Source organism: Balaenoptera physalus (genome assembly GCF_965194825.1).
Source record: "Balaenoptera physalus genome assembly, chromosome: 10".
Taxonomy (NCBI): Eukaryota; Metazoa; Chordata; class Mammalia; order Artiodactyla; family Balaenopteridae; genus Balaenoptera; species Balaenoptera physalus.
The window spans coordinates 83,161,142-83,182,561 of NC_138889.1; positions in this window are offsets into that span (position 1 = coordinate 83,161,142).

Sequence of the window (21,420 nt, forward strand, 5' to 3'; positions counted from 1 at the left end):
TCCTGCTCCCCTCCCCCTCCTATTCCAGAAATGCCTTCCTTATGGGAAACAGGCTTTACTTCCTAATTCTGTATATGGACTTCTGTTCATTGGAATCTCCATTGGTACCGGGTTATCATTACTGTAAGTCCAGTGTTGAGTTGATATCGCTCTAGAGATGTTTCCAGAGCCAACCTAGCTTATCCTAGGCTCCAGCCAAAATACATGTAGTATTCAAATGATTATCAGACCTCATTAGGGACACTTCTAGACTTGCCAGGCTCCTAGAGACCTGAGATAGGTCATCATAAAAGGATGCCAGACACCTCCACAGTCACCAACACAACAGTTCCCTCCAACTAAAAGGACTGCTCAGATTGTCCACAAATTGCCACTTTTTGTCGATCCATGAATTAGCCAGCAGATGCTGCCCTAAGACTGGAACAGCTGGCACATACCATCCTCAGAGGTCTTGGGGTACAGGTTTTGTGGACAAAACTGGTTTCCTGAGGATGCAATTCATAATGCTGTAATTAAGTATTCAGTGTCTCCAGTACAGATCTGAACTCTTGAAATAACACAGGGAGATGATTACTCTATGGACATAATTACCCCCCACCGCCATCTATGTGATATATTTATATGGCTTTTTCCTTAGTAGTTGTGGTCTGTATAGAGACTATTAGTTACCTCTCTGATGGATCCTTATTCTGAAAATTAATGTCATGTTTTAGAGTGGGGTACCCTAAATTGTTAGCTCGGGTGCCTGGGGATTCAAAACATGAACAATTGATTAGTTTGAAATGATTTAGACAATACATGATTGTGCTGAAAATATTTCCCAAGGAATATTTTTGACCACTGTCCTTCTTTCTTGGAATCATTACTAAAACCTACAACTCACGGACCAAGATGAGGGACAAGAGTTGTCATATAACGAGAGTTGCTATAGAGAGTTGAGGAGAGGAGTGAAGAGATGGTGTCTGACATACATATATTTTCCTCTCTTGATTTCTCAGTGATCTGAAGAAGAATTCTCTTCTCTTGGTTTGTTATCAGCTTTCCAGCTTTTAATCTCCATCCACTCACTTACATATTTTCTTTTTTTCCATCTGCAGAAATCCAGTTTCTAATATAAGCGAAGGTTGCAGTCATTTAATTTGTTAAGATAGATGCCAAGCACTGGACCTGCCACAGTTTTAATCTCAGGAGCACTTATTCCAGAGGCCATCTCATTTTCTCCACAAGAACCTAGTCAGCTATGATATGAATATCACACCTGTCTAGGTTCATCTGACCCCATTCATTTTTAGTAATGGTAAGAATATTTCAAACTGAACAGTAAACAAAGCTCGTTCCTTAAAGATTACCATTTAACAATGTAGCCAAATTTAAAGCAAAGTGTATTAATACAACCTAGACGGAAGGATTTTGGCTTTCAAACCACCAGTACTGTTCTTTATTGGTGAATTGTTTGATGTTCACATGCAGTTTTCTACCAAAGCCATAGTCATAAAGTTTATCCTCTGCCTGTACCTTTATGAACAAGGGGTACAAAAATTAATAAGAAGGGGCTTATGAAGACTAGGAGGCACAAAAATATCATTAAGTAGATGTGTCAAGAGTCTCAGAATTAATGGGAGAGAGGAAACAAAACAGGAGTCTACAAAATCAGAAATGAAAAAGGACTCCTTTTGTTTAGGGAACTAACAGATGCTTGGAATATCTCTTGAGACAGTCTCCTCTCTCTTAATTTCTAAAAGGAAATTCAGCAAGTTACATTGAAAAGAATGGTTTGGGTACTCCCTCCCCCATATCAAGGCAGAATGGATGAGATAGTACCTCATTCTTTCCTCCCAACTTTTTTCCCCAAATCTATTTGTTTGTACTTAACTGCCAAGCTCTCCATCTCACCTTGTGTTGGATAGATTATTTCCTTCCTTCCCCCTTACTTTTATTTCCTCTCCTTCCCCTTCAGTACTTGCTCTATGCCAGACACTCTGATAGGAGCCAATGATCCATATATTAAGAATTCCCTACCCTAAAGAATCTCAGAGTCTAATAGACCCAAGATCTAATCTATGAAGAGTCATTGAGTCAGGTGAAGATGATACAGTTGAAGAGCACATGCTTAATTATTGCCAAGAGGTCAACAGTTACCTTCTCCGAACTAAGGATCAGTTGTTATAATCAATGAAGAAAAGTGTTCACAGAAGGGCTTCAGAGGGTGACAAAATTGCTGTCTTGGAGGCTTAGGAAAAAAACAAAACAAAACAAAACAGGTAGCAAAAGAGTTCTGCTTATGATATAAGAAGGGATTCTGACCAGGTAGGAAGAAAGATTGGCTCTCTTAGTCATTTCCTGATCTATAATGGTTCTCCACAGGCAAGAGAAGGAGAAGCAAAGAATCACGATGCACAAATTGGAAAGCTTTCTGCAAACAAGAATAGGCAACAATTGCCAAGAACCTGGTGTTGAGCTCATATCTAAAAAGAACTCAAGGAATCTTCCATCTACAAACCTAGTTTAGTTAGAAAGGAAACAATCAGAGCATCAAAAAGAAGCAAGCAAGAGAAAGGCTTCGAAAAGTTATGATTTAGTTGCAATAACCTCTGTGCATTCCTGAGTCTGACAAATAGCATGAGACAGAAGATCTGGATATGACTTAACTCAATTTCAGGAAAACCAGACAACCCTATAATGAGGCTGAAGCAAGACCACATGGAATATTGAGGAAGAACTGAATGACTCTGTCTAAACCATCTTACAGACAAGAAATGAATAAAAGGAAGTCTGGGTGGCAAGTAGAGAAGTGATGTTGTTAATACAAAAAGTTGATAGGGGATTAAGACAGGTCAAGAACATGTCAGGTCAGGGCTTGTGAGCAAAATATACTGAGCTAAATGTAAGATCATATTACAAAGTGAATAAAAAGAGAAAGCAAATCCCCAGGGTGTCACATAACTTGGGATCATGGAAAGGCAAGTGAAAACTAGTAAAAGTGTCTATATTGTGATAGGGCCTAACAAGGTATGTTTCAGATCAAATCTGCCTAGAACATCTGGAGGGAAACTTTCACAGGTGCAAAACCATGCTTCTCATAATTAACGTGCACATGAATCTCCTGGGCAGTTTGTTAAAAGTGGATTCTGAGTCTAGGATGGGGACCAAGATTTGGCATTTTTAACAAATTCCCAGGTTGGACTGTTCTTCGTGAATGCTGCTTCAGCCTATGGTATTGTCTGCATTATGGCTTCATTGAACACTAGCTAATCTCTTTATTAACTGAAGTGAATGCCAAATAACAAAAAATAATTCAAGGAAGAGACCTGTTCCTTTCACCCTAATGTTACACGAATCACAAACTCTAGCTTACTTTTCAACCCATTAATTCCAGAAAGTTCCTGAATACAATGGGCATCAACCTCTCATCAGTAACACTGCCATAGTTTGAATGTTTGTCATTTCATATGTATTGGAATAAAAGAAAAGAGAATGAGCTTGGAATATATTGGGCACATTGCAAAACTGAAAAGGAGTCAGAGAAAATTATTCTAGTCATGTAAAGAGGATTGGTTAGGTCATATTATGAGTCCTGAGCTCATTCTGGGTTTCTTTCTATAAATAGGATATTTTGGAACTAGAGAAGGCATAGCAGAAGGCAACCAGAATGACAGAGGGATTTGGGGAATTTGCTTCTGCTGAAAGGTTAAAGAAACTGGGTCTGTTTTCTTTTGTAAGGAGAGGAAAGATGGTACCTCACTGAGGTGCTATCATTCTGAAACTAGTGGAAGTAATAGGATGCGACAAGAGTACCTTATGGAAACAAGAGTAGAAGGATTCTGGCAAGGAATGAAGGCCAGAAGAATGGCTCTAGCTTTTCTAAAGGCCTTCAGTTAGCAGTGTTCCTATTGGCAAAATTCCACTAGTCACAAAAGGAGTGGTAAACACTGGATTTAGATCAGGAAATAAGTGAGAGATACAAAATGAGATGGCAAGGAGGCATCTTATCTCTTTCTTCATTGAGAACATTTTCAGACGGGCATTGATTAATCCTATAGAAGCCCTGCACTCATAGCACATGATGAACTTTACTAACACTCCCCAGGCTCAAGGACTTTGCTTCTGTAACATATTTCTGCTTCCTCTTCATCCCCAAATGGTTCCATAAGTTCAGCAAAAAATGTAAATAATCAATTACAATATGCAGGACTCTTCCTCTAAGTTACTTTTTTTTTTTTTTTTGCATCAATCCTGGAAAACATTCTCTTTTTCAGTTGATAGAAAAGCATTGTCCAGGACTTTGCATATGAGATCCTAACATCTTCATCTGATCCCTGAAGTTCAGAGATGGAAGTACTTGCAAGCCACTCTGGTCAGTCCCATCATTTTAATTCATTCATTCATTCATTCATTCATTTATTTATTTTTGGCTGTGTTGGGCCTTCGTTGCTGCACACGGGCTTTCTCTAGTTGCAGGGTAAGTGGGGGCTTATCTTCGTTGCGGTGCGAGGGCTTCTCCTTGCGGTAGCTTCTCTTGTTGCGGAGCAGGGCTCTAGGCACGTGGGCTTCAGCAGTTGTGGCTCACAGGCTCTAGAGTGCAGGCTCAGTAGTTTTGGCGCACGGGCTTAGTTGCTCCGCGGCATGTGGGATCTTCCCAGACCAGGGCTCAAACCCGTGTCCCCTGCATTGACAGGCAGATTCTCAACCACTGCACCACCAGGGAAGTCCTCCCATCATTTTGTAGCAGGGGAATATAGAGCTCATTGAGTTGATAATCATGCAGTTTTGTCTATTTGGTACTGGAATATATACACTTAACAGAAACTTTGAAAATTCCCCAATGAACTATTCGGAAAATATTAGTCATGCAATGAGTTAACTCAGAACTCTAGTCCTCTGTCTTTTCAATAAGACAACCCACGTGGGGGGAATTGCTCTAGGTCCACTGCTTTAAGTGATCTCGAGCCGCTGTGAATGGTCAGTAGTTCAGGTAATCAGGTGGGAGAAGGAGGCAGTTCTCCCTAGCTTCTCCTTGGAAATATATGATGCTATTATCTCTCTCTCTCTCTCTTTTTTTTTTTAACATCGTTATTGGAGTATAATTGCTTTACAATGGTGTGTTAGTTTCTGCTTTATAACAAAGTGAATCAGCTATACATATATATATATAGCCCCATATCTCCTCCTTCTTGTGTCTCCCTCCCACCCTCTCTATCCCACCCCGCTAGGTGGTCATTCTCTCTTTTTTAAAAATAAATTTATTGATTGATTTATTTATTTTTGGCTGCGTTGGGTCTTTGTTGCTGCGCGCGGGCTTTCTCTGGTTGCGGCGAGCAGGGGCTCCTCTTCGTTGCGGTGCTCGGGCTTCTCATTGTGGTGACTTCTCTTGTTGCGGAGCACAGGCTCTAGGTGCACGGGCTCCAATAGTTGTGGCATGAGGGCTCAGTAGTTGTGGCTTGTGGGCTCTAGAGCACAAGCTCAGTAGTTGTGGCTCACGAGCTTAGTTGCTCGGCGGCATGTGGGATCTTCCCAGACCAGGGCTTGAACCCGTGTCCCCTGCATTGGCAGGCGGATTCTTAACCACTGTGCCACCAGGGAAGTCCCTAATTATTGTTTTTAATTGTAGCTTACTTTCTGTTAGAATATTGTGACAAGCCAGTCTCAATTAACTATACTGTCCCCTCCCTCCCCCTGCCCCCCCAACACACAGTGGCTGGTATATAATTGAAGCTTAATATAATTTTGTTACATGAATTGAAATTAAACTGATCCTTTTACCTCTGGGAAGACTAGTTTTCTAACCTCATGTAACATAGAAACCTAGATTGGAATGCAAAGTGAGACCGGGAGGAGAACATGGAATACCAATTGTCCTACCTTCCAGGAAGGCTTAAACCACATCTGGAGTCTCCCCTTCCCCCTTCTCCATCCTAGAAGGTAGCAGATGCATCCTAGAAGAAGCCTCGACAGAACATAGGCCAACTCCTTTCTACAATGGAGGTTATTCTTGAAACCCAAGAACTACAAATCAAAGATGGGGTATACACTGCAAATTAGGGGGGACTAATGCGATGACTCAGAGTCCCAGAATGGGTCTGAGTTTGCAAATCACTGAGGAGATGTTCCCAAAGTCTTGACAGATCTATGTTAAGGCAGAAACAAGGACATCTTATTCTCCAATATTACTGTGATTCAGAATCTAAATAGTGACCTGAACGCCAGAAATGTCAGCCAAGAAATAGAAAAAAGAATGAGCAGGCCAGAGATCTGGGTCTCAATAAAATAATTGTGAAAAGCCTGGAATTTCAAGAGAAAAAGAGGAATCTCTGGCCCCCATACTGGGCCTTTCTTGGTTCCTCTGCCTCTGTTTCCTGCCCCCTGTAAGGCAGGACACAAGTCTTGGAAAAGGGCTGCACTGGAAAGAACTCTCATTCCTACTCTATTACTCACTGTATTGTCTGACTTTGGCAAATCATTTTCTCTCTCTGGGCCTCAGTTTTTCTACTTATATAATGGCATTAGATTTGACATTTGTTATGTCAAACTGAATTACATTTGAGCTGAGTTACATCTCCTCAAATTCATCTTTTGAAGTCCTGATCCTTAGTACCTCAGATGTAACCATATTTGGAGATTGGGTCTTTAAAGTTGTGATTAAAGTAAATGAGGATGTTAGGATGGAACTCTAATCCAATACGACTGATGTTTTTATAAGAAGAAAGAGACAACAGGGATGCATGTGTACCGAGGAAAGACCATGTAAGGACAAAGCAAGAGGGTGGCCATGTGCACTCCAAGGAGAGAGACCTCAGAGGAAACCAACCCTGCTGGCACCTTGGTTTTGGCCTTCCAGCTTCCAGAACTGTGAGAAAATAACTTTCTGTTGTTAATGCCACACAGTTTGTGCTATTTTGTTATGGCAGCCCTAGAAAACGAATACATATTTCAAACTGCCAAATTATCTGCCTTCCTAGTTCTGTGAAAGTTCCTTCAACAGGTTTAGTATTGGGATCGATTGAAGATGACTGCAAATGCTTTGACACTTCTGCCATCAAGAGGTGGGATCTATGTGCTCCTCCCCCAAATCCTGGTAGGCTCTGTGACTGCCTTGACTAATAGGATATAGCAAAATCCTATATGTGTGGCCCCATTCTCAGCATCACCTCAGGGTATAATTTGGACGCTTCTTCTCCACCACCAGGAAAAAAGGAATGCTTGGAGAAGGGAATATGCCATCTCTTTAAGGAGATTTCCCAGAAGTTGGACACACTGCTTTTGCTTATGCTTCATTGGCTAAACTTTCATCATGTGGCCAAATCTATCTGATACATCATAGGCTGGCAAATGAAGACTTGATTCAGGATATCTAGGTGCCTGTTTAAAATTTAGGAATTCTATTACCTAGGAAGAATAGAGGATTACTGAGGAAAAGAAGTAGTCTTTGTGACGGTTACCATTTATTGAGCATTTATTGTTTCAAGTAAGGAATGATGCTAGGCAATTAGAATAGTCACCAGCCCTATGTGCTTAAGATTCTTATTCCCATTTACTAGAGGGGAAAGGGGAAACCTAGAAGTGACTTGCATGGAGGCGTGCAGCTAGTTAGTGCCTGAGGCAAGGTTGAAACCAGGTCTGTGTGACTTCAAGGTCTGTGCTCTTTTCACTCAAGCAACCCGGTTCTAGTCCTGGATTGACCAGTTACTCACTGTGTGACCTCGAGCCAGTCATCTCTCCAAGCAAAGGCAGATTTATTGTGAAGCTAGTGGACTCTTGGAGAGAGATAGGGGTTTCTTGGAGCTGTGTGTGCTGGAGGTGGCATGGTGGGGTGGTAGGAAGTATCTCTATGTAAGCAATTCTGGCAAATTGACAATAAGACCCAAGAAAAAAGGGGTTCCACTCCTAAGCCTTCAACAATTTGTTGTGATCTCTTTTCTTATTCAAATATATTCACCCTTGGGCACAACGTTGTGTTCGTAACATTGTATTCTTTCTTAAAGAGAGCCCCCAAATTGTATATCCTTTAGGTCCCACCAAACATGGATCCATCCCTGTCCCCAGATCAAAATCCAGGAAAGCCCAAGAGAATGAATTCCAGAGAAGTTTTGAATGAATGTTTGGGTCTGAGAAATGGCAGAGCAGAGACTGATCAAGAGGGCAAACCCACTGGGAAGTTAGGTGGGGTTTTGAAAGTACAGCAAGGCAGGCCTTTCCCAGGAACTTCTCCCACATTCCTCCAGAGAAGGAACTCTTTCCCACTGGCATATTCCCATGGTCCTATCTGTCCTTTAGCCCATAGCACACTCTGCCTTCTGAGAGAATTACTTGTGTCCATGTCTGTCCCTCCACCCAGAGCAGCAGCTTTTAGAAAGCAGAAACTAGGTTTCCTTTACCCCTATAAATTCCTAGGACCCCAGCAAGAGATCTGGCACAGAGGAGGAGTTAATAAATAGTTGTTGAATTAAATTGAATTGAGGAAACTGCGGACTCAGGGACACAAAAAGGAACAAAAAAAAGCAAAGTTACTCATTTCTTTATTGTGTGATGTTCATCTGGCCTCAGTTTCCTTCTGTGAAATGACGGCCTTAGACCTATTGATCTCCAGGAGGGCAATTCTGAACCTGACAGCAGTGAACTAATTAACATCTCTGCACTCTCTATTCTCAGAGTGTAGGCTTTATACCTTGAATTGAGGTGAAATCCAATCTGGAGGGCTCATGTTCATTAAAAAGGCCTACGGAATTGCTTGAAAGTGTCAGAAGCTGGCCTGCCCAAGTTCCAGCAGGGATAATTGCATTCTGACAACTTCAAGTTCCCCTGCACTGTTCAATTGGATAAGGTAGGCTTTGCTTCCCATCTCAAATTATTTTGCACTGCTGTCTTTGGGTGTTAAACAGAGATGTCACCTCATTTGTAAGCCATTTTGCTCTTTCTTTTGAAGAACTATGTAGTTTTGCTGAGGTTTAACAATACTTTTGACCCATTAAGACATTGTATGACTTCAGGTAATTACCATGGATGAAAGGTGTGCCTACATACTCTATAGGGCTATTTTACAACCTTATTATTTGTTAAAGAACGACACTGAGACATGAAAATTCCTTCACAGTGACTGATCCATGTGTTTATGGGAGGAGAATGAAATGCGAAGAGAATTTGAACTTCCCTTCTGATAGAGGCATGGACTTGCCTCTAAAAATTGCCAGGGGTCACATGTGTTACCTCGTTAATAAAACAACTGTAGATTCCAGTGCGTTATACATTTGTGTCTTAAACACCCTGAACATAACCTGAATACCTTCTAATCTAATAAAGGAAAGAGAACGTGTGAAAGGTACTGGAAACTGCAGTGGCTCCATAAATATTGCTATGATCATGATTACATTTATTGGTTTATTTTCTGGCTTCATCATGGAATGCAGAAACAGGGGAAGTAATGTGCCATGGCTTGCCCTCATATTCAGTTCCATCAAGATACATCTGCAAAATCATTTGTTTAATATTAAGGAGGTAACTTAACCCATTTTATGAAGCTTTATTTTATTAGCAGCTGCTGTAATAGGTTTGCATCTGATCATCTTTCTTTGGTTATAATAATAACATCCTTATCCTCTTAATGATGAAATTTTCTCTACCTCTTTGGTGTCTGTGCTAATTGCTATCTATTGTAATATTTAAATTCAGGATTAGAAGAGTTTCTTTCTTCATCTGTAGCTCTTAAAAAAGTCAAGTTGTGAACACAGTGACACCAAATCAAACCCTAACTCGAGGCCTATAATAATCTTACTTAACAGCTCAATGACTCCACTGTTATAAATAGATGGTTCATCCCTTCCATCGCCAAATGTTTACTGAGCACTTCCTTTGGCTAAGTATGGGTAATGAAAAGATCACTGTACCAGATGTGACCCTGTTACCCGTCTCCTCCTTGACATGGATAGTATATATCTTGGAAGAACTAACAATTTCACAAAATGTATCTGGAGTTCAGATGAATGAAGATGGGGCATGGAAAGAGGAAAGGGGTGCTGATCATGAATTACAAAGTAAAGTCCCCGTAGGAGGTCTTCTTAACTCTGTTTGGACTTTTTCTGGAATCTCTTTTTAGAAAAATGCACCCATTTTCCGAGTTTTGCTTGCGATTTTAGAGTATTTACAAACCCACAGAAGTTTCTCCTTGTGACCCAGCTCCATAATAGTATATTCGGGTGAAACTGAGAAAACATTTAAGTTGCTACCCAAAGCATGCCATGTGTTGCCTGTAAGATTTCCCACATGATTATTGACCTTGCCTTGGAGTTTCTTGCATTGTTCAGCATGTCACCCAAGATGGGAAGCTTCCTGCTAAAAGGCCAGATTGTCTTTATGACCTTAAATTTACCATCATTATTATAATCAGTCAAAATTCTCCTAATTTTGTGACCATTTTATTGATGGTTAGAACATCTTTGGATTATATATACTTTTTTAGTGATTATGGTCTGGTTTAGTTAAAGGACTATCAATATTACCCTTTAATTTAGGAGACTGCAGTCAGAAGTGTGACATGGTATTAATATTTATACAACTTCTAGGCCAGACCTGTTCACCTGTGTTTTATTTTCCTACTGTCATGACTTTAGCAAAAAGAAGCAGGCAAAAATGCTCATGGATGATCATGAACTCAGGGTCGGTAACTGTGGAAGGGTTCTAGGGGCGCCTGTGTCCTACAACCAAGGCAAACCAAGGCAAAATCAAAATCTCTCTTATCATGGGTTTATGATTGAGATGTGTGTGCGTGTGCCTCTGTGTGTGTGTGTGTGTGTGTGTGTGTGTGTGAGTGAACACTCTGATCTCTTCAAGGAGGGAGAGAGGGAATTTGACTGTCTATAGAGGGACTTCTTCCAACTGGTAAATGCTCAATAAATGTGTTGGTTGGGTGACAAAAGTACCAGATATGTATAAGGAAGACACTTGGTTTATTGCAAATAGTCTTGAAAGTCACTAATCTTCCATTTAATTTAATTAATGAATATACACTGTCTACACAGGCCATAAATTGTGCTGTGCTCTCTGAGTGATTGAAAGATGCATGATATCTTTCTCTGAAGATATTTACTGCTAGTGAAGGTTGGGAAGCACATGGACAGCCACTATACCTTCTTGCTCCCACATCAGACATTTCTAATCGATCATGGTGCTCTTTCTGTCTGAATCTGGATTTGGTCTCAAAATCCTTTTATTTTTATTTATTTATTTGCCAAGCCACATGGCATGTGGGATGCAGGATCTTAGTTCCCCGACCAGAGATCGAACCCACTCTCCCTGCAGTGGAAGCACGGAGTCTTAACCACTGGATCACCAGGGAAGTCCCTCAAAATCTTCTTAAATTCAATGCTCTAGGCAGCTCTTTCCAATCAATCTGAGTTGGAACAAGCAATAAAATCCATTTTCCATCCTGACTCTAGGGGAGGGACAGATATATACACAGATGCTTATGTTATCAGGTAGATCACATCATTGATAAAAATAGATATTCCTTAAGTGTTTACTATATGCTGGATCAAATTCTCAACAATAGATTGTAGTGGTAATGTCCTGAAGATGAAAACTACTTAAGGAAATCCTACTGGGACCTTCTTTTGAAAAGCAAAAAAAATCACTTTGAAAGAAAATCATCATCCTCTGATTGATTTGTTTGACAAGATCAACTGTGTATAGAATTTTTTGTGTGTACCACATGCATATGAAGGGAAATAGGGTGCAATTTCAATTGAACTCCTTCACTGGAGGATGAGATGAAGCAGAACAAGTAGGAAGGAGTGGTTTTTCAAGGAAAAACAATTCAGAGTAGGAAGACAAAATTAAAACACTCAGTGAGAGTGAATGGAAAGAATATGGAAACTAAAATTACAGTACGAATCTCTTCTCCCCTCCATTTGACATAGAAAAAAATATTCATTTTTCTTTCCTTTCCTGATGGAAGAAAAAACCAAAACCTGATTCCTGTTAGATGGGCTTTTGTAGGAAAGTCTACTCAATATGTTAACAAAGCATAGACTATTTTTTAAAGTAAGACATTCAATTTAACTAGGTGCTATAGACTGAATGCTGGTGTCTTCCCAAAATTTATGTGTTGAAACCTAATCCACAGTGTGAAATTTGGAGGTGAGGCCTTTGGGATGTGATTATCTCATGAAGGTGGAGTCCTCATGAATGGGACTAGTGCCCTTCTAACAGAGGCTCCAGAGGGCTCCCTCAACCCTTTCCTCCATCTGAGGATACAGTGAAAAGAAGGCTGTCCATGAACTAGGAAGTGGGTTCTCACAACACACCAAATATGCTACAGCCTTGATCTTGGACTTCCCAGCCTCCATAACTGTAGTAAAATTCTGTGTTTATAAGCCACCCAATCTATGCTGTGCTGTTCTAGCAGCTGGAACAAACTAAGACATGAGGACTTTCCTTAGTACCCATAAGAGATTTTTAAAAGATGAGGGTACGCACACAGTACAAAGAGAAATATTACATTAGCAAAAGAGTCCTGGGTATATGTTAAAATTTTGTTAAAAAATAAAATAGACATGCATATAACAAAGCAGAAAATTTTGGACCCCATGGGGCTGTCCCACAATAACTTTATGTTCTAGTGCATTCTTTCTTTGGAGGGAATTCTTGGCTTAAAACAAATTTGGATCAGTCACTGATCACCTATCATGTGCCACATAATAATAATAGTTATTTGAGTGCTTCCTGAATGCCAGGGACTGCTCAGAGAGTTTATATGTCTTAACACTTAATCTTTAACAGTCCTGTGGGATAGATACTGTTATGTTCTCATTTTACAGATGATGAAACTGAGGCAGCGAAAGGCTAAGTAATTTGGTCAAAGTCATGCAATTAGTGAGTAATAGAGCTAGAATGAGAGCCCTCATAGCCCGGTCCCTGTGCCTGCATTCCTAACTGGAATGCTTTACAGCCTCAGATGGGAAATTGAGGCCACAAACTGGTGCTCTGTGTTTCCTGGGATTGTTTCACTTTGAAACATTACTATTAGGACTATTTGCCTTCATAATTACATTTATCCTTTTAAGACTATATGTAAGTAGAAATGCAAGGATGACCAAGACTTGGTATTTGCTCCCAAATCCATGATCTCATTCATTCATTCATTTTCAATAAAAATTAATTTTGGAGTTCTCTCTCTTGGTTTTCTTATTTCAGTGGCTACTCCTTGGTCTCAGTTTGCTGAATTTTTTCTCCACCCCCAGACTTCTAAATTATGGGGTTCAGTTCCTGGTTTTAGCTTTTGGTGTTTTTCTCTGTTTACAATCAGTTTTCAGTTGACTAAGTCTCATGACTTTAAATACCTTTTATATAATTTGACTCTAAAATGTATACTTCCATCTCAGACCCCTCCATTTAACGCTAGCCTGATATATCCTACTGCCTACTTGATAGACACTTCGATATCTAATAAGCAGCTCAAATTTAACATGCCCCAACCTGCACTACAGATCCTGCCCTCACCTCCAAAATCTGCTTCTCCCATGAATGGTCTTCCCACACTGTCAATGGCAATTTTATTTTCCTAGTTGCTCAAGGTAAGAATCTCTCTTCCTCTCACATCCCATTTCCAATCCATCAGCAAATCCTTTCAGCTCTTTATCACTGAAATATAACCAGAATCTGACAAATTCCTGCCACTCTCCCATATTCTCTTTGTTCATGCCATCATTACCTCTCACCTGGGTTTTTTCATCGGCCTTTAATCCGCCTACCTGCTCCCACCCTGGCCCATTTCAGTGGTGTGTCTCTAGTATCCATCCCTCAGCATAGCACTCAGAGAGAGATCATTGTAGAATCAAAGTCAGGTCATGTTGCCCTTCTGATCAAACTCTCCAGGGGCTTCCAACTTCATCTGGCACAACAACTGATATTCTTACAGACTTATTATGACTCGGTCCTTAAAGAACTTGTAAGGCCTTACATTTTCTTCTTCCTCCTCAAGGCTCCCACTACTTCTCTGACTCTATCTCCTTCCACTCTCCCCCTCATTCATTTTGTTCCAACTACGCTGGTTTCCTTACAGTTCTTTAAACACAGCAAACACAGTCCCTCTTCGGTACCTTTGGACTTGCTGTTCCTTTGCCTGGATGCTCTTGTTTTAGACAACCACATGACTCACTCTCTGACTCTTTCAGTTCTTTGGTGAAAGGACACTTTGTCAGAGAGGTTTTTGACCACCTCAAGCAATATGTACCATATCCTCACTGCCTGTACTTCCCTGACATTTCCTGTCACATTATTCTGTTTCATTTATTTATTTCTTCTAAAGCATTTATCAGTGATTGGCACTTTATATCTTTATTTGTTTATTGTTTGAATTGCTCCATCAGAAAGCTAGCTTGATGAGAGCGGAGACTTCCTCTGTTTTGCTTCCTGTTGTATTTCAAGCTCTTGGAACAGTATCTTGCACATAGGTGGTGCTCAATAAACACTTGTGGAATGACTGACTGACTGAATAAATGAATGAATAAGAATCTACTGTGAACCAGACACTGGGCTCAGCACCATGGGTTTAGCAGTGAGCAAGACAGACATGGTTCCTGCCTTCGTGACTCATGCTCTATATTACTTATCAGCATTCTTATCTTCCCTAGAATGTAGCCCAAATTTCTTTTACAGTCAGTTGAAAATGGAGAATGAAGAAAAGTGGAGAAAAATACAGTGGTATGGTCAGATGATGGCTAAGGAAAGGGAAGGGTAAAGGTTTTAATGTACCATGTGTTACAAGGGGTTTAATATTCCTGTACTCTATTACTGTCATCAGTACTGGAGTTTGGTGAGGAAGGCTTCAGATACAGCCTCTTCTGAAATTTGCCCTGTGGACGCTTCTTACTATGCTCCATCAAGGAAAGGAAGAAAGAAGTCAAGCCAAACTGCCATGACAGTTGCTTATCACATAGGCATTACTCACAAATGCTTTCTTTACCCCATATCATTCTTAGGGTACATTCTGCATGGAAAATTCACACCTTGCTCTTTGCTTTGTTTCACTGAATATCTACCTGCTCTTTCTGGTTTGTTCATGTTTCCAGTGTTTCACGTATAGCAAACCCCAGGGGCAACACATGCTGCCTGAATTCTCAGGAATAAGTTGGAAATTTGGAAAATTATCCTCCATGTCTCCATAGAAAATTCTTGGGCCCTCCCCTGCCCCTTTCCTGTCTGACTTTTTAAAAAGCTGATTTATTTAGGGACAGTGGCTTTTCCTTAGTTCTCCAGTCACTTCAAGGTGTGAAGAGACCATTGTAGGAGCCTTGCCCAGTAGAGGAGCAGAAGTAAACTTCAGAATTCTTTAAGACTCATTGACATTTCAGGCATGGCTTAGAACAGTAATTGATTACTTTGCTGCTGTGGAAATGGGCCTTTTTGCATTCAGCTGTGTGGTTCAAGGGGTCAGAAGATAGAACCACAGTTTTTTTAGCTAGTGGGAGTTCCCTGCAGTTACAAAATACTGAAGTTAATTTTGCTTCTGGAGATTAAATTAGGCATGGAGGACAGTCATAATTTGTCTGGGGATTTATGGGTACAGATCAAAATAACAACAGATATTGGAACATGGGAAATGTTCTGGCTCAGTGGGAGATTTTTCACCTGATTTCTATCAAGTAACATTTTTGCTAGATATGGAGGACTTTTCTTTTTGAACCACCATTGTCCTTTTAAGTTGTCTGGGCTAATGAGTGTTTTGGTCACTGAAGGAGAGTCACAAAGTGGGTTGGATAGGAATGAACAAAATCTTAGGGAACAAATGTGGATCACTTTTGTACCATCACTGGGTGATCATTGGGCACACGCAGGCTATCAGTGGGTGATCCCCAGCAGATGATGATAAGAAAACTAATATACGTGCTCAGGTTAGCTGGTGCCCATGGATCACAGGAGTGGAGAGTGAATCACCTGAGGGCACCGACCCAGTTCTCTGCTGGTGGTGCCTTTGGGCTGATGGTACTTTGGTCGAGTTCAGCCATCTCTCCTTATTCTGTTCTAACCCAGTCTGTCTCAATCATCATCTCTCTTCTTAGTCCTAGAATCTTTACTTGGTCTGGAGAGTAAAGACCAAGAGAGATCATTTGTACTTACAAATCTTTTTCTGACTTACACTTGTTTCACAGTTCTTGAAACTCAAGAGCCAAACACTTTTCTACTTTTCTCCCCTGGTTCCATGCTGACACCCTTGTTTTAGAAAAGGGTTAACTCCTGTGTAGTTGCCAGTGCTGAAGGGTCACAGAGTTCATGTGAAGAAATGAAATGAGGGATGAAGGTGAAAGTGGAGTGGGAAGGTAGTGGATAACAGTTCAAAATGTTCTCTTGCCCGAATACCATTTAATTTGCTGGTAAGACTCTCTCTGACAAACACTGGGCCAAACCTTTTATCAGGCATCTTATTTAACTTTCATAACCACCTATGGAGAAGGTATTATTTTCTGATTTAATAGATGAGACAAAGGAAGCCCAGAGAGGTTAAGTAACATATCCAAGATCATGCAACAAATAACTGACAAAACTGGCTACAAAGTCAGGGCTTTCTAATTCCCAAACCCATTTGCTTAAACACTCATTCACCACCTCTATCACCAGCCTGGAGAGATGCAATTTGAGCAAACAATGCTGCGCCTTCTCCTTTATCTCATTTCTCTATTTCTAATATGAGGGTAAACTGAGGGTTTATCTACATTGGTGCTGCAGGGCGAACATTCCTTTTGGCTCAGGCATGGGCTGTGTGGTAAAGGGTACACAGGTTGCTGGAATGTTAAGAGGCCCAGCTTCTTATTGCTACCTGAGCCCGGGCAGAGGTGTCAGCTTTTCGTTTATCTCCTGGGGGTGTCTCCTACAGCATCCCCAGGGACCCTGAGGCACCCACCCAGCCTAAGTGCTGTCCTTCCTTAGGAGGCCGTGGAAAACAGTGAGCAATTGTTTTTTTCCCTTTCACTCACAACTCTCTCTCTTTTCACCTGGGCCTCCTTCTAGTAAACTCTATTCTTCCATTTTCCTCTGGATGGCTACTCTGGCCCCATGCCATCTCCACAGGAAAACAAGGAGCCCTCCTCTCTGGGATAAGTGATTTCTCATTCCCCACTGGAGCTCCCTCAGTAGATAAGGATTTTTGGCATGTTTTCAAGGATGTTGCAGCTGAATTATCCACCTCTGTGCTTTCTTGCATTTGCTTTCATGACATTTCTTCCATTCTCCATTGTTCCTTGTAACTTTTGTTGATGACAAAAGATACCCTCCATTTACATTTAAAAAGGGTAGTGGCTCCGTTGTAAAGCCAGAACAATACCTACTGAAGCTCAGCTTCAGTCCCACTTACTCAATTGAAGAGTCGTTTAATATTTTAATAAAATAAAGACCTCTTTTAGTACCTGCTGCTGGGTCTGTGAAATTTATGATGCGTCTTTTATATTCATTTCCACGTTTAAGTTCTAATATTTTCCCTCTCTCCCCTGAGCAGCTTAATACACTGCAGGGAACACTTTCCCTTGATCATGAAAACAGTATTTTTAAAGGTAAGTGGGGCTTTTAGTTTAAGTATAACCAAGGGACTCATTAAGGAATGTGTTCAATGTCCCAGTACCTGGATTCTTGCTTCTAAACTACTGCTATATATACTTGAGTTTAAAATATTGTTATCCGATCATTTCTGGGGGGTGAGTGGAGGGATAAACCATTTGTGTTAAGGTTAATGAAAAGTCAGTAATACCTTCAAGCTGATCCCTGCAGAGGTTCAAATGATGATATTATCTTGGTGAAGTTAGATGGTCTTCAAGGCTTACAGCTTCTGAAACCATTACCCAGAGAGAAGTATTATTCTCTCAAAGGCAGTTTCATATTAATTAGGTGTCTTAAGATTGCTGTATAAATTGCCATTGTCAGTCTATCAGTTCATGAGAAGAAATGTAATAATCCTTTCAACTGGAACACTTGTATGGCAAGAACCAGCACATTCTTTCTCTGTACAAAGACCTACCTATGAAACCAAATTATAATCAGATAATTGTATGGGAGCACAGAATCAGAATAAAGGAGATTAAATTGATTCCAGTGTCAGGCTAAGATTGCCTGACACAATGGTGGTTCTCCACTCAGGCTATATCTCTGAGACCAGTGGAGTTTACGAAATTTTCAACATCTCAGACCTAAAATTAGGGTCAGGCATTTGTATTTTTTTCTTAAAAACTCTACATGTGATTTTCTTGGTCGGTCAGGGTTGAGACCATCAATCTGATACACAGCTGTCTCCACAACAGGAATGATTTGGCGATGGTGTCGTATTACCCAAAGTCCACTGGGCAAGACTCTATCTCTCCTGGATGGTGGTTAGAATCACAACACCAAGATTTGCCTTGGTTATTTCCCTTTGCCTGGTGTTACCAGGATGAACAATTCTCTTCTTAGATAAGTTTTTGCATTTAGTCAAATGTTCGCTCTGACCAGAGTCCTTTCAATTTTAGATAGCTTTGCCCATCTCTGCTCTGATCCAGTGCGCCCTGATCATACAATTAAATCTTCTGTGCACACGCAATCTTGTCTCCTCCCCTGGAAGTTTTGAGGGCCCCATGTTATTTTAATTCCATGTTCCACTTTTTCAACCAAGAAAAGCAAATTAGCAGAGAAAGGAAGATTTTTTTTTCCCAGTTATGTAAGTTTATGCAGAGAGAAGCTATCCCATGGAAATATGTATTTGCAGCCATAAGGACCACAACCAGAGGCTAGCATCCCTTTCCCCAGATTGTAGCCAGAACGATCTTCCTTAAACATGAATTTGATCATGGCGAACCCCTTCAGTGAATGTCCTAGGCTTTCATGCTTAAATCTAAACTCTGAAATCAGCTTCCAAAGCCTTCCACGGTCTACACACTGCTTGTTTCTCTAGCTACATCACTCTCCCACACTCCACAATCACGCTTCAGCCGTTTCTGGATTTTGTTTGATTCCTCAAATGTGCTGACCTCTTCCTTTTTCTCTGCCTAGGACACGTCATCCTCTTCTTCCCAGTTAGCTCTTCCTCTTCTTTTGTCCTCAACCTCAATGTCACTTCCTCTGCGAGACCTACCCTGATTTCCTCATCCAGTTTAGAAATGTTAGCTATGAACTCTCATGGCACCCTGGATTTCCATGAGTATAACTCATATCATGTTTTTAAAAATAGCTCAATGACTTGCCATGGCTTTTAGGATGAAGTGCAAATTTGGGTTAATCCTTAACCAACCAGCCAGCCTTCCACTTGAGATCTTACTCCTTTACCCTGTGGCCCACCCTTTCTCAAAGATCTTTTATTTCAGCCACCTTGGGTACTTCTTAGCCATTTATAACTGCCTTCATCACCAGTCAACCTACTATAAAATATCTTGGCCTTTTATATTGGATTCATATTATAATCACAACAGAATATATATTCTTTGCAAGTCACCATAGACAAAGTAGAGAGGTGGATATTTCCAAGGTGGATTTAGTTCAAAAATTTTAAGACATTCCCTTTCTTTACTCCTTCTGAGTTTAATTTCTAGAGACAGACACTCTCATAGTTGATCAAAAATTGCTACTACCCCTGACTCTGTCTTTCCAGAATTAAAGAAGGGAGAGAGAACTCTTTTGTAAGCATGAGGCCCCAGTGAAGCACATTTCCCAGCCTTAACTGGGAGGAAGCTAACATATCGATGTGTCTGCTTTAGACATAGCCCAGATTTTCCAGTACTGTTAGCATTTCACGTAATCTAATATTTTTCAATATCGGCATTTGTGTTATATGTTTTCTTAAATGGGAATTCATTTTTAACACTTTTAAAAATGTTAATAAAACACAAACATTTCCAAAAACATCCCCTGTCAAGCTATATAACTGTGTATAACCAGATTTCTCTGGTTTGGTAAATACTGTTGCCATATACTTAGAAGCTTCATTTTTCGCTAGCAGCTGTGTAAAGGGAACAATGTCCCTTCAGCCTCCCTCTAATCCTGGGTGTCCATTCTCTCTTCCCATATACCCCACTTTTTAGAAAGACCTGGATTCAATCATGGTTCACTCCCATACTTGCTGTGCTGTTTGGATTCTCAGTTTCCTCTTTAAGGGCTAATACAATGCAATAGGGGAAACTAACTGAGATGATGCATGTAAAATGTTCGGCATGGTTCTGGCATAGATCAAGATGAAAAAGATGAGAGTCGTGTTGATTTCCCTTCACACTGAATTCTTCATTTAGAACACGTCTTCAAGCCTCCATGCTATTGCGTACACTGTTCCTTCCACCAGGAAGCCTTTCCAAACCCTGTCAGAGTTAGTCCCTCCTTTCTCTGGGTATATCCACAGCCCCTGTGTTCATATCACTCTCATAAAGCTTCTCCCTCTGGGTTGGAAATCATTTACTTGCCCCCAAAGCTGTGAGCCCCTCTAGGGGATAGGCACTGCTTTCTCATTTTTGTGTCCCTAGGGATAAAAGTTGTACCTACCTCAGAGGTTGTTGTGAGGATTAAGTACCTGCAGAACTCCTAAAAAAGAGGAGTGCTCAATGAGCATTAGCTACTGTTATTATTTTTATGATTATTATTAATTTCCAGCACAAAGATTTGTTCAGAGCAAGTACTCTATACGAGCTGAATGAATGAAAAAATGAGTAGATGAAGATATGAACACTTTTTTTCTCATTATGGTAGCTGAGCATCTTAGAAACAAAGAGTGCCATTGCCCTCTGTTATTTTGGCCTGCCCAGCATTCATCTCCTTTTTATGGTAACAGCAACTCTGTTTTCTTTTGAGGAGCCATCCTTGTCTGTGCATGTGGTTCAGAGGGTATTAAATCACCCCCTCAGCTCCAGACTGAGTAAGAAATCCAGATCTGATCATTCAGCATACTCTGTTCCCAGTTCGCTGTGACATTGTTCTTGGAGTATTGGTACATTACCCAACTTTGTCCAATGAGAGTCAGAAGTAGGACTTTTGTTAGCTCTATGGGAAAAGAAGTGGTATTTGCCCTGGGGTTGCTAATTCACTCAGATATAAGCCTGGTGCTGCTGGTGACCATCTTTACTGCTGGTGGGAGAGAATCAGCCCCACTCAGGGAGGGGGTGGGCCTTCCGCCTGGCTGTCATTGAGTAGGTGACATGTCACATGTCACACAGAGCAAAGCAGAACCAAAAGACAGAGACAGATTCTCAGTGATATCTCCTGAGCACTTGGATTCAGCCAAGCCTGACTCCAGATCTACTCCTGAACCTTTTACATCAGTGTGTAACTTAGTTATACACTGATGTAAAAGGTTCAGGGGTAGAGCTGGGGGATCCCCAAGACTGGGGATCCCTACGACTCTTTCAGGTGTCTGCAAATTTAAAACTACTTTCATAATAGTAAGATGTTATTTGTCTTTTTCACTCTCATTCCCTCAGGAGTGTGCAGTGG